The sequence below is a fragment of the Anticarsia gemmatalis genome, chromosome Z (genome assembly GCF_050436995.1).
Source record: "Anticarsia gemmatalis isolate Benzon Research Colony breed Stoneville strain chromosome Z, ilAntGemm2 primary, whole genome shotgun sequence".
NCBI classification, from domain to species: Eukaryota; Metazoa; Arthropoda; class Insecta; order Lepidoptera; family Erebidae; genus Anticarsia; species Anticarsia gemmatalis.
The window spans coordinates 2,040,044-2,050,172 of NC_134776.1; positions in this window are offsets into that span (position 1 = coordinate 2,040,044).

Sequence of the window (10,129 nt, forward strand, 5' to 3'; positions counted from 1 at the left end):
ATATGTCACGTATGATAATATAAAATTATACCTAATGATTAAGCAAAATATACTCATTCATACGGTAACAGTTTTTTCTTTGTTTAGGTGTTTTTCAGAACTATTCTGAAACAAACAAAAGGATAGAAAATTCCTAGAATTAATAAATAAAACAAACTTAATTATAAAGTAATTAAGATGGCAAATTAGTCTTGTGTATCGTCACAAATCATAACGTCGGTGATTTTGTAGCGGTGCTACGCTTGCTACGAATTCATAGCACATATTATTGTAGTCGAGTACTGTTTGAACCACTTGTTCCTTCATACGTATTTTGCATATTCAGTCTATTTTAATTTGTATTAATATGTTTAAGACTTGTGATATTTCTGTAAGCTTTTCGCATTACATTTATATTAAGCACTATGACTAGTAATTGTGATTTGTTGGTTTGATTGTGCTCATCTATAAAACTGCTGATCAGTATAAAATTAGTAAATAAGTGCTTAATAGACAGACGATCAATTTCGGAAAAATTGTGCTAAGATTTATTGGCGTGGAATTCATGCTACGAATACAAGTCAAACCTCAACGACATTTTTAGTTAAGGAGATAATATCAAAAATTGGAAAATCGACGGATTAAAATTTTTGTGCTTTTATAATATTCCATGAAAAGACTAGAAAATTATTACTAACACTATTATGCACACAAGCATTCACTCTATTTCAGCCAACATGAACACGGGGTAACCGGAAATATTCCATCCAAATACTTACATCGCGTAAAAGCAATATTAAAATAAACAATCACCATTGCTATTATATCCACTATTCAACGTATTTGTTAGAGATTATTATATTTTTATGATACAACAAACGTATTCATATTGTAAAATATTTTCAAAGCTTAACTGCTACTTGAAATGTACGGCTCAACAATTGTTGAATGCGGAAATGATCTCGAATATCCGTGATTAGCAAATATAAATGTACAATTTATTTTTAAAGATAAGCAACGATGTATTGCGATTAAAAAATATATTTTTGTTTTTATATTATTAGTAAAAGCGAAATATTAGGTCGGGGAAAAAGTCTTTTCGCATTATAGTATGTATGAACTTGTAATAAAATCTTTTCTTTACACAAAAAAGCTCGATATTTGTGTATCTCACGAGCTCACTAAAAGAAACCTAATGAACCGTGTACTCATTTGTGATTCTTGAAGCCATAGAGATTTTATTACAAGTTCATACATCATACTATAATGCGTAAAAACTTGTTCCCCGACCTAATATATTATGCTAAAACAGATATCATACGCGAAGGAATTTAATATAACGGGTTTTGTATCGTTCTGCAGTTGCTACTATCCGTATCGACAGTTTTACATTTAAAGTCTAATATATAAAATTCTCGCGTCACAGTTTTCGTTGCCATACTCCTGTTGACCGATTTTGATGAAATTTTGTGAGCATATTGAGTAGGTCTGAGAATCGGCCAACATCAATTTTTCATGTGTTCCCCTAAGTGACACTATTTTTTTATTTATTTATATGGCAAAACAACGTTTGCCGGTTCAGCTAGTGTACTAAAAAATTGTCGGCACCTGCTACAGGTGCACTTTTCATACAAAAAATCCGGTATCGAAAGTCCGTTGTCAAAAGTCTGTATTATTTATATCGATCGTTCTTGAGAAGGCATGATAGAATAACTTAATAAATCGGACTTTAATCCTGACCGCCATATAAAATACCAGTGAACAAATTTTTATACTGCTTCTCCAATATAAAATTGATTCAAAAGAAAGGTTTTTGTGTATATAATATAAATAATATAATGTTTGAAATGTTTGTACCCGTACAAAAAAATAATAATACTATTAAGCTATTGTCAAAGAAAGACTAAAAGCTGGTTTTGAAAATTGAAATACATAGTTATGACAAAAAAAGTGTCAAGCACGATATTTGTCAGAGCCAACCGTTAATAAGAAATTAAATAACGGCAAAGTTCCTACGCAAAGGAGACTGAGTTACAAACTACAACAAAATACCTAAACACACAAATTTACAAATGCTTCTCTCACAATTCAATGATAATTTAGCTCCAGATTTCAGTACAGATTGCTAGTACAAACAGCTATTCAATTTGGTTAATCCCCGAACCAAATGTTTAGGTTGTCACATAATAATTAGTTCGGCAACAACAAACATCGACAAACGCATAAATTGAACCGACGTAGGATGCAGAATTTACGGCTGATTCGTTATTAATTATCCTCATTTGATATGGTTTTGATAAATTAAATTTGTTACTAGCTGACCCCTCGGCTCTGTACGCTTACACAATTTCGTCTACTTTCTACCTAGAGTATAGTATTGTTGTGTATGTTAGCCTTGAAATAATAAGTTATTAATATTACCTTATTTTGCTAAACTTGTGTCCTCTACTCACTTTCAACTATTTTTAAATCTAGTTTCAACTCTCTTGGAGTACACACCTGATTCTTTTTATCTGTGCAACACTCATCTACAGCATTAAGTCTAATTTTTCTTTTATATCCTGTTATTATCCCACCGCTGGGAATTAGTTTTCCAAACGAGGGAATGGTACACCTTCAGTGCTCCACGCTGGCCAGGTGTGGCTTTAGGGTCAAGTATGCCCTCAAATAATGCGTTAAAAAACTTTTAAGTATGCAACTTTACAAAACCATTTTATTCTCTATTGATATTTATATAGATAGAGAGATAGATATTTGAAACTCTATGTACCTTGTATCTCTATCTGTTCAGTGGCTTGGTCGTGATAGCATCACAGACAGATAAATTCATATATCATTTTATAAATGGATTGGAGATTACAACTGCCATGGCTTGTTATACGAGGAACAATAAATTAAATTGAATCGTTTCATATTCGTAGTAATTGTAATAATAATTGTTGCTCGGCTTTAAAAGAAAATCCTTGTATCATTTTTAAACTGTTTTACAATGGGCATTGTGATTTTTGATGTAATTAATTCATAATATATTTAATTTATATTTATTAATTCATAAAATTCATAGTAAAGTTAGGAGAGGAGAACATAAAATTTGTTTAAAATACGGATGATAATATTATTGTGACACTAGGCGACAAATCATTTTTGCAGATACTTTAGACAACCTTTAGAGCATCAAAGAAGTGGAACTTGAATTTTTATCAATAGTATCTCTATATGTCTAAAACATTTTTGTAACTGACAACTATATAGAATAGTCCGCTTTTTAATTCAGTTCATGGTCATAAATTCATGGCAGTTTATTCACTCGATCGTAGCTAATTTAGCTTTAATAATGACACTATAACCAATAAACGGGATTTTTCTTCCTAATAATTGAGGTCATAAAAAATCTTAGATTTTTATATAGAGGGGCAGAGACTAAAGAACACCACTTGGTACGATCCCTTCAAACTTTCCTTGCTTCAATCACATCCATGCCTCTTGTTGTACAAGATATCCGGCTACTACCACGCAATTAACGATTTTAAACTCTCGCGACTTGGACATATAATATTATAATGTAACGAGTCTTAAACGAGACTGAAAATTAAAGGTTATCTAATACCTCGTCGTTACCGAGTCGTCCTTATTTTTCGATATTAGAGGTACATCGAGATCATCAGTCAGCCCGTGACTACGGTTGAAATAATTTGATCGAAACGTCGGGTGAACAAATAAGGTATTCTAACCTTTAATTTTCAATCGCGTTTCTGACTCGTTACGTTATAATATTATGTACTACCACGCATCCGTCTTTTTGCAAAACATTACCGATTTATATATGTTTTTCTAGGGCGTCCCTTCCTTTCCCTATCGTTTGCATAGAATATTTACAACAAAATAATGTTTATATTCAATAAACTGGCCGCCCCAGTTTCCTAACCTTATTAACAGGCTATAATCGAGATATCCTACACTTGATATTATCGTAACGCCGCCGTATCGAGTATTTTTAATCGATTTCAAAAAAGGTGAGTGCATTGAAAATTAAACCCGTTAATATTGCAAAAATAATGCAGTAGGCCAATAAATAATGATTGATGATTACGTGAAAAGTTAAAATCTTAAAAGCTAACTGGCTTACTATTAAAAATCTTGTAAGCTCTGATTAGTGATACAGTGTTTTTTATCCTCTTTCAATCAATTAAGAAACTGCATTAGAGTGAAAAAGACAAAATACACCAGATCAAAGCTTACACTACGTTTAGTATATTAAAGTCTAGCTTATAATCTAGTCTTATAAAATAGACCTTAGCAACAGTTGAAGTGATCCTCTTGAGGTTATCCTAGCCGAGGATATGAAGAGATGTGAAGAAAACAGCGACCGCATACAATTTCCATAGCGTTTAAATATCGTCTTCCTGAAATTTCGAAAATATATCTTATGTAGTAAGATATCTAGATGAAGATGGTAAAATTACCTACGCAACTTAAAATGGTTATATGAGTAAAGGTTCTGTAGATTCTAACCTATAAAGGTACGACTTACTACGTGATGTAATAAAATAAAAACATGAGAGGTTTGTTTCAAAGTGCAAAGGTTAGTATCTTCATCGAAATTATTTTCTACGCTATCACTAAAATATTATGTATCGATTTATATTGTAAAAGAACTTTTAGTTAAATTTCAATTTCTGCCACTATCAACTCGACATGCACAAATAGACGTCCGTACATATTTAGTCGAAATAAAATAACGCATATTTTTTTCAATATTGCTAAAACCATATTTTATTTTAAAGTAACTTATTCAGTTACTGTAACATTTGTTTAGAAGGAGTTTGATTTTACCCCTTAGTACAAGGTGGGTTCAAAGATCTGAACGCAACTCGCGTTCGAAGATATTCAAAGTGGTCTATGGCTTTCAGACTTATCATTTTAAATCTATAACAAGGATATTGCAATCAAACTACGCATGATTATACCACATCATGGCAAAAATTCTAGTGACCCAATGACCTATATCAAATCGATACCTCCTAAGTATACAGAATCATCTAACTTTACGTATTTTATTATTTTTATATAAACGTATATAATAAACCATGATCTTAATGTTAGTGTTAATTTTTTTATAAAATAATAATAATTACCGAGTCAAATCATTATGTAAGAAAGGAAGAGGAACAATTTGCCTTCAAATCGCTCTCCTGTAAATTAACTATGTCATCTGACTCATAATACTTAAGAGGTATCAAAATAATGTACGTACACTTAAAAGTTAGTTCCCTAAACTTTAACTAGGTACCAAACTTTCACCCTAGTCCGTGCCACTCAAAACTTTTCACAGCCAAACTTTATTTACTCAGGAATTACTTAACAAAAATTTTAAAACTGGTCGTGAAAAGACAGACGGTTGTTCCAAATCCCGCCGCTTAGCTAAACTGAACGTAAGCTGAAAATCTGTGAAATAGAAACACGTGCTCACTCGGAAACGGGTCGCCGCCGTCTAGGTATACCTATCTCTTTCTAACTACCAATTTATCTGGCTGCGGTGAATCAGATGCTCTATTAACTTATTAATGCTTACAGCTTGTTGGCTTGGCTTTAGTTGAGCGGTTGAAAATTGTTAGATTTTTTCTTTAAAAGATTATATAGAGTGGGAATGGGTAGAGAGTGGCACAGAACTGGGATGACTGGCGTAAGTGAATGTTGGTGCCTTGCAGAAGTTTGTTTGTGCAGTGGGTGAAGGAAGGCAATAATCATGATGTTGGACTAATCTAATGATTGAAAGTCGTGATGTAAAGTGCTAAGATTAGTCTAGGTATCTTTGTATTGTGCAATGGGTATTAAAGTGATAGAGTGACTTTAGATTATTATGGACATTGTAGGTAAAAAAAAGAATAGAATAGAGAAATAAAGAGCTTTCTACATTTACTATTGTTCTGTTAGATTAATTATAGTCTGACTGTTCATTTGGTACAATAGTTCACGTTGTTGTCTAGCCGCAATACATTTAGCAGTGCGTGTGATGGGTTCCAATCCAAACCAATATGTGGACATGATGAGCACGAGTATATGCTTTGAGTTTGGATGTAAATTAATCTATACATTACGTATTTATGAGGACTAAAGTAGGTTTATCAATTACAACAAGCTCTGCTTAGTTGTTAATCAGATGATTGTGTGAGAGTTCTTTACTTACTTTTTTGTCTTATTTAAGTTTTAAACTACATACAGATTTTTTATAGTCCTATCCCAAAACATATCAAAACTTGATTACAGTGTTCGTAACTCCAGCATCAACGTGATGATCGTTAACGAGTTATAACTCGTGTGCCGGGCTCTAACTAGGTCTATATCACGGCAGCCGCGTAGCGAGATAAATGGCTCCGGTACACCAACACCGACATGGCAAACTGAACACCGAATTGACGATTGATATACGGAATGACTAACTGGGAAACGTGAAGGTTTATTTGTAATTACAAGTGCCTGACTTATGTAACAGACATATTAGGAATGATTTGAGAAATATAATGAATATTAAGTCATTGGTCTAGCCTTTCTTCCAACTATGTTGGAGCCGGCTTCTAGTCTCACCGGATGCAGCTGAATACCAGTGTATTACATGGAGCGATTGCCTATCTGACCTCCACAACCCAGTTACCTGGGCTATTACACGATATCCTTCGGTAAGATTGGTTGTCAGATTTTCAAGCTTCTGACTGTGGTTAACGATTATCAAAGATCTTTGAAAATGACAGCTGGGACCCACAATTTAACGTACCTTCCTAAACACGGAAACTGAACTCTATATGTATACGATGGTCACCCATCCACGGAACATCCTCGGCAAGCGTAGCTTAACCTCAGAGATCGATCCGTGTGACTGTTGTCAACAAAGCCACGAGTTCTTCTACAGAATTAATATTAAGTGTAAAAAAATATACCTATTTGATTTCTAAAACTTGGTAATCAGATTCACAACTAAGCAGAGCTTCTATTAAGGTAACAAGACTACCACATGTATGCTTATAAACAGCTTAGTGCGCCTAGATTAATTATTACAACCTCTGAATAAATAATAATGATCGTGCTATGTGGGGTTTGAACCCACGTCACGAGGTGGTGATTGGTGACGTGACCACACTAACCACTGCGCCAAATGTGCCACATTTTAAATAACATTTAAAATACTCGATGCTCTGTAAAAAATATGGTTAATGTTTGTACTTTTAAGTTTCTAAGCTACAGATTAGTGTCAGCTAGCCTATCTGATAGTAAGATTGATAAATGATGCTTGAAAAGATCTATCAACTAGCCCGACAGCAAAAATTTACCTATATGTGAGAATGGCCGAAAATAGTGCAGATGCTCTTTCGAATTTTAATGAATTGTTAATTTTGAAAGTTTATTACCGTGCAATGGAGTTTTTAAAGGCTGAGGAAAACAAATAAAGCGGTATGAAAAGAAAATGTCACTGGCTGAATTTCGGCGAAAATGTATTGACAGCCTTTAAAACATTCGCTGTGGTCGATATTTAAAATTGTTTCCCAGTAGTTGATTTTCATTTGACCCAGATTTATTAGTACGCATAGGAACGTTAGGTAGTTCCGTTGTCTTTGTTTAATATGCGCTCAATTTGAAAGAAGTAATCAAAAACAAAATTAATGGAGCCAAAAAAATCATAACGTTAAAATCGATAGTTAGTTTAAGCAAATATACGTTCGACGTAATTATTTTCATGCTGATTTACGTGAACATAGCCTGAATTTTAATTCACATTTTTATGTAACAATTTCCCTATGTACTGAATTAATGTTAAAATAAAATGTTGTGGAATTACTATGTATGTATTATATATACTGGGCAAGCGTTTGATTCCTAGTATTTAAAGGCGAAACCTGTGTGATTCAGGCCAGTGTAACGGGGCTGTGCTCGGCGCACTCGCCCGCTGACGCTCCGGGAGAGCATGCACCTCGAACAGTGCCGTTTTAATACATTTTACGGCACTAAAAGCTCGCGATAAATTGTGTTATAATAAAAATAAATAAACAGTGTGCTTTTAAAAAGGTTGTGATGGAATATAATCTATTTAAAAAGTGGTCATACCTTCTCAAAAATCGAAAGTTATGTGAACGTAAAATGCATCCGATGAATTGTTCAGTTTTTGTGTGGTTTGTGATAATTTTTGTGGTGGTGGATTTTGCAGCCGTCGGATGATTCAGCCTCAGGTAACTCCGCGCGCAGCAGCCGCCCGACGCCCGTCTGTATCTCTTAATCGCTTGATTATCCTCTCTCGTATTAAGCCTGGAAAAAGCGATCGGATTTTATTAGTTAGATTGCATTTAATTAACTTAATTCAGAGCGTTTTTAGGCAAAAAAATGTGATGAAAATTTCTGGTGTCACAACCTGAAAAATCGAGGAAAATAGTGGAAATTATCAACTAAAAATGAATTAATTCGTAACGATTTGAACTCTAAAGCCAATTTAAATATGAATAAAGGATATACTTACCAAATAAATCATGATTTTGTCCGCAATAAGGTGCTTCTTGATTGTTCTTCTTAGACGTAAATCCGCACTTATTTTGCTGGCGAATCAGTGATAATCACTCCCGACACTGGAATTTAGTGTTAAGAAGTGTAAAATACCATGTCACAGTTCTCAAAAACTAGGTTTTGGGGCCACTATGTCCTGACCTACATAGGTTAGTTTATGTGTCAAATTGTTATTTTATGACCTAATTATAAATAAACATCGCGAAATAACGATAGATAAGTGCTTCAAACTGAAGAAAGTATCGAAACGTTATTTCTGAGATATAAAATATGTTTTTTTCAGATCGTCGCAAGGTTAAGGTCACTGCATATAAGGTGTTGCATATTCAGCTTACCTGTGCAAAACTTTATTATATTACCATTCCAACAGTGTTAGAACACATTCTAGCTTGTTTTTATCCTTATTTACTTATTAACTTGTTGAACCAACATGCCTCAATGTTTGACAACAGTGCGAAACCAAAACATTTACTAGCCTCGGGTTCCGCCGCACGACTGGCCGCGCGCGCAAACCTGAAACGGTGCCCTTGAAAAAGATTCCTACCAACAACATCTAACAAACATAACAAACCTTTTTAACTTATTTCTTTTGTTTTAATCATCAAAATATTACGATGTTTTATGTCAGCTTCAAATAAAAAAACATACCCGAGCCTGCGCCTTACAATGTAAATTAGGTGCGTGCTGAACTATTATTACTAACTAAAATTTTCTAAAAAATTAGTGAAAATATATTTTTGATTAAAATATATAAAAAAATATTGGATTTTTCGGTGATTCCAAAAATATATGTTTATGAAAATATTTTTTTGTTGTTGTTTACGATGATTGTTTATGATAGAGTGAACTATTGGAACGTCAATGACGATAGCGAGTGGGCGACGCTACAGGTAGCGGCACCGCGCAGTCGTCCGTCACACCAGCTCACAGCTCCCGCACAGCACCGTCGCTCGCTGCTGCACCTCGGACCTGATCATCTGCAGAATCCTGAATCCACACCCATCCCGGCCGGGAACGCGGAATAAAACCCACAGGTGAGCTCAATTGATATATCTCATCATTATTTTCCCCTCCGAGCCTAAATTTTTGCTAATTTCACATAATATTTTATAAAATGGTGTCCCATCCAATTATCGATCCGTGTCCCAACATTGAATTTTAAGGCATTTCAGGCCAAAGTTGATGTCTAATTAGCATTATTATGACTCTGTGGCTGGCGTTTCGTGAAATGCGCATAATTATTCTAATTCCTTGCACAATTTGCCTTATTACGCACTTCATGGCATCGATCGATACTGCACCAATTGCGTAATTTGGTGCACAATATGTCTTCAAGATAGAATAATAGTGAAGGAAATCAAGTGTTATCAACTAAATATGTGCTCGCGGCGACGGCTCGCGCGGTATTTTCCTACATTTGGCCATACATGCATATTCATTTATGACGCCATTACATAATGCGACATTTTTTTAAAAGTGATATTAATTAATTAGCTCTTATAAAACGATTCCTTTGAGCTAAGCTGATTCGAATTTTGCAATTCATCGATATATTGCAGTAACATAAAGTGCGCATTTTCCGGAATTTTCCTGTTCTCAAAAT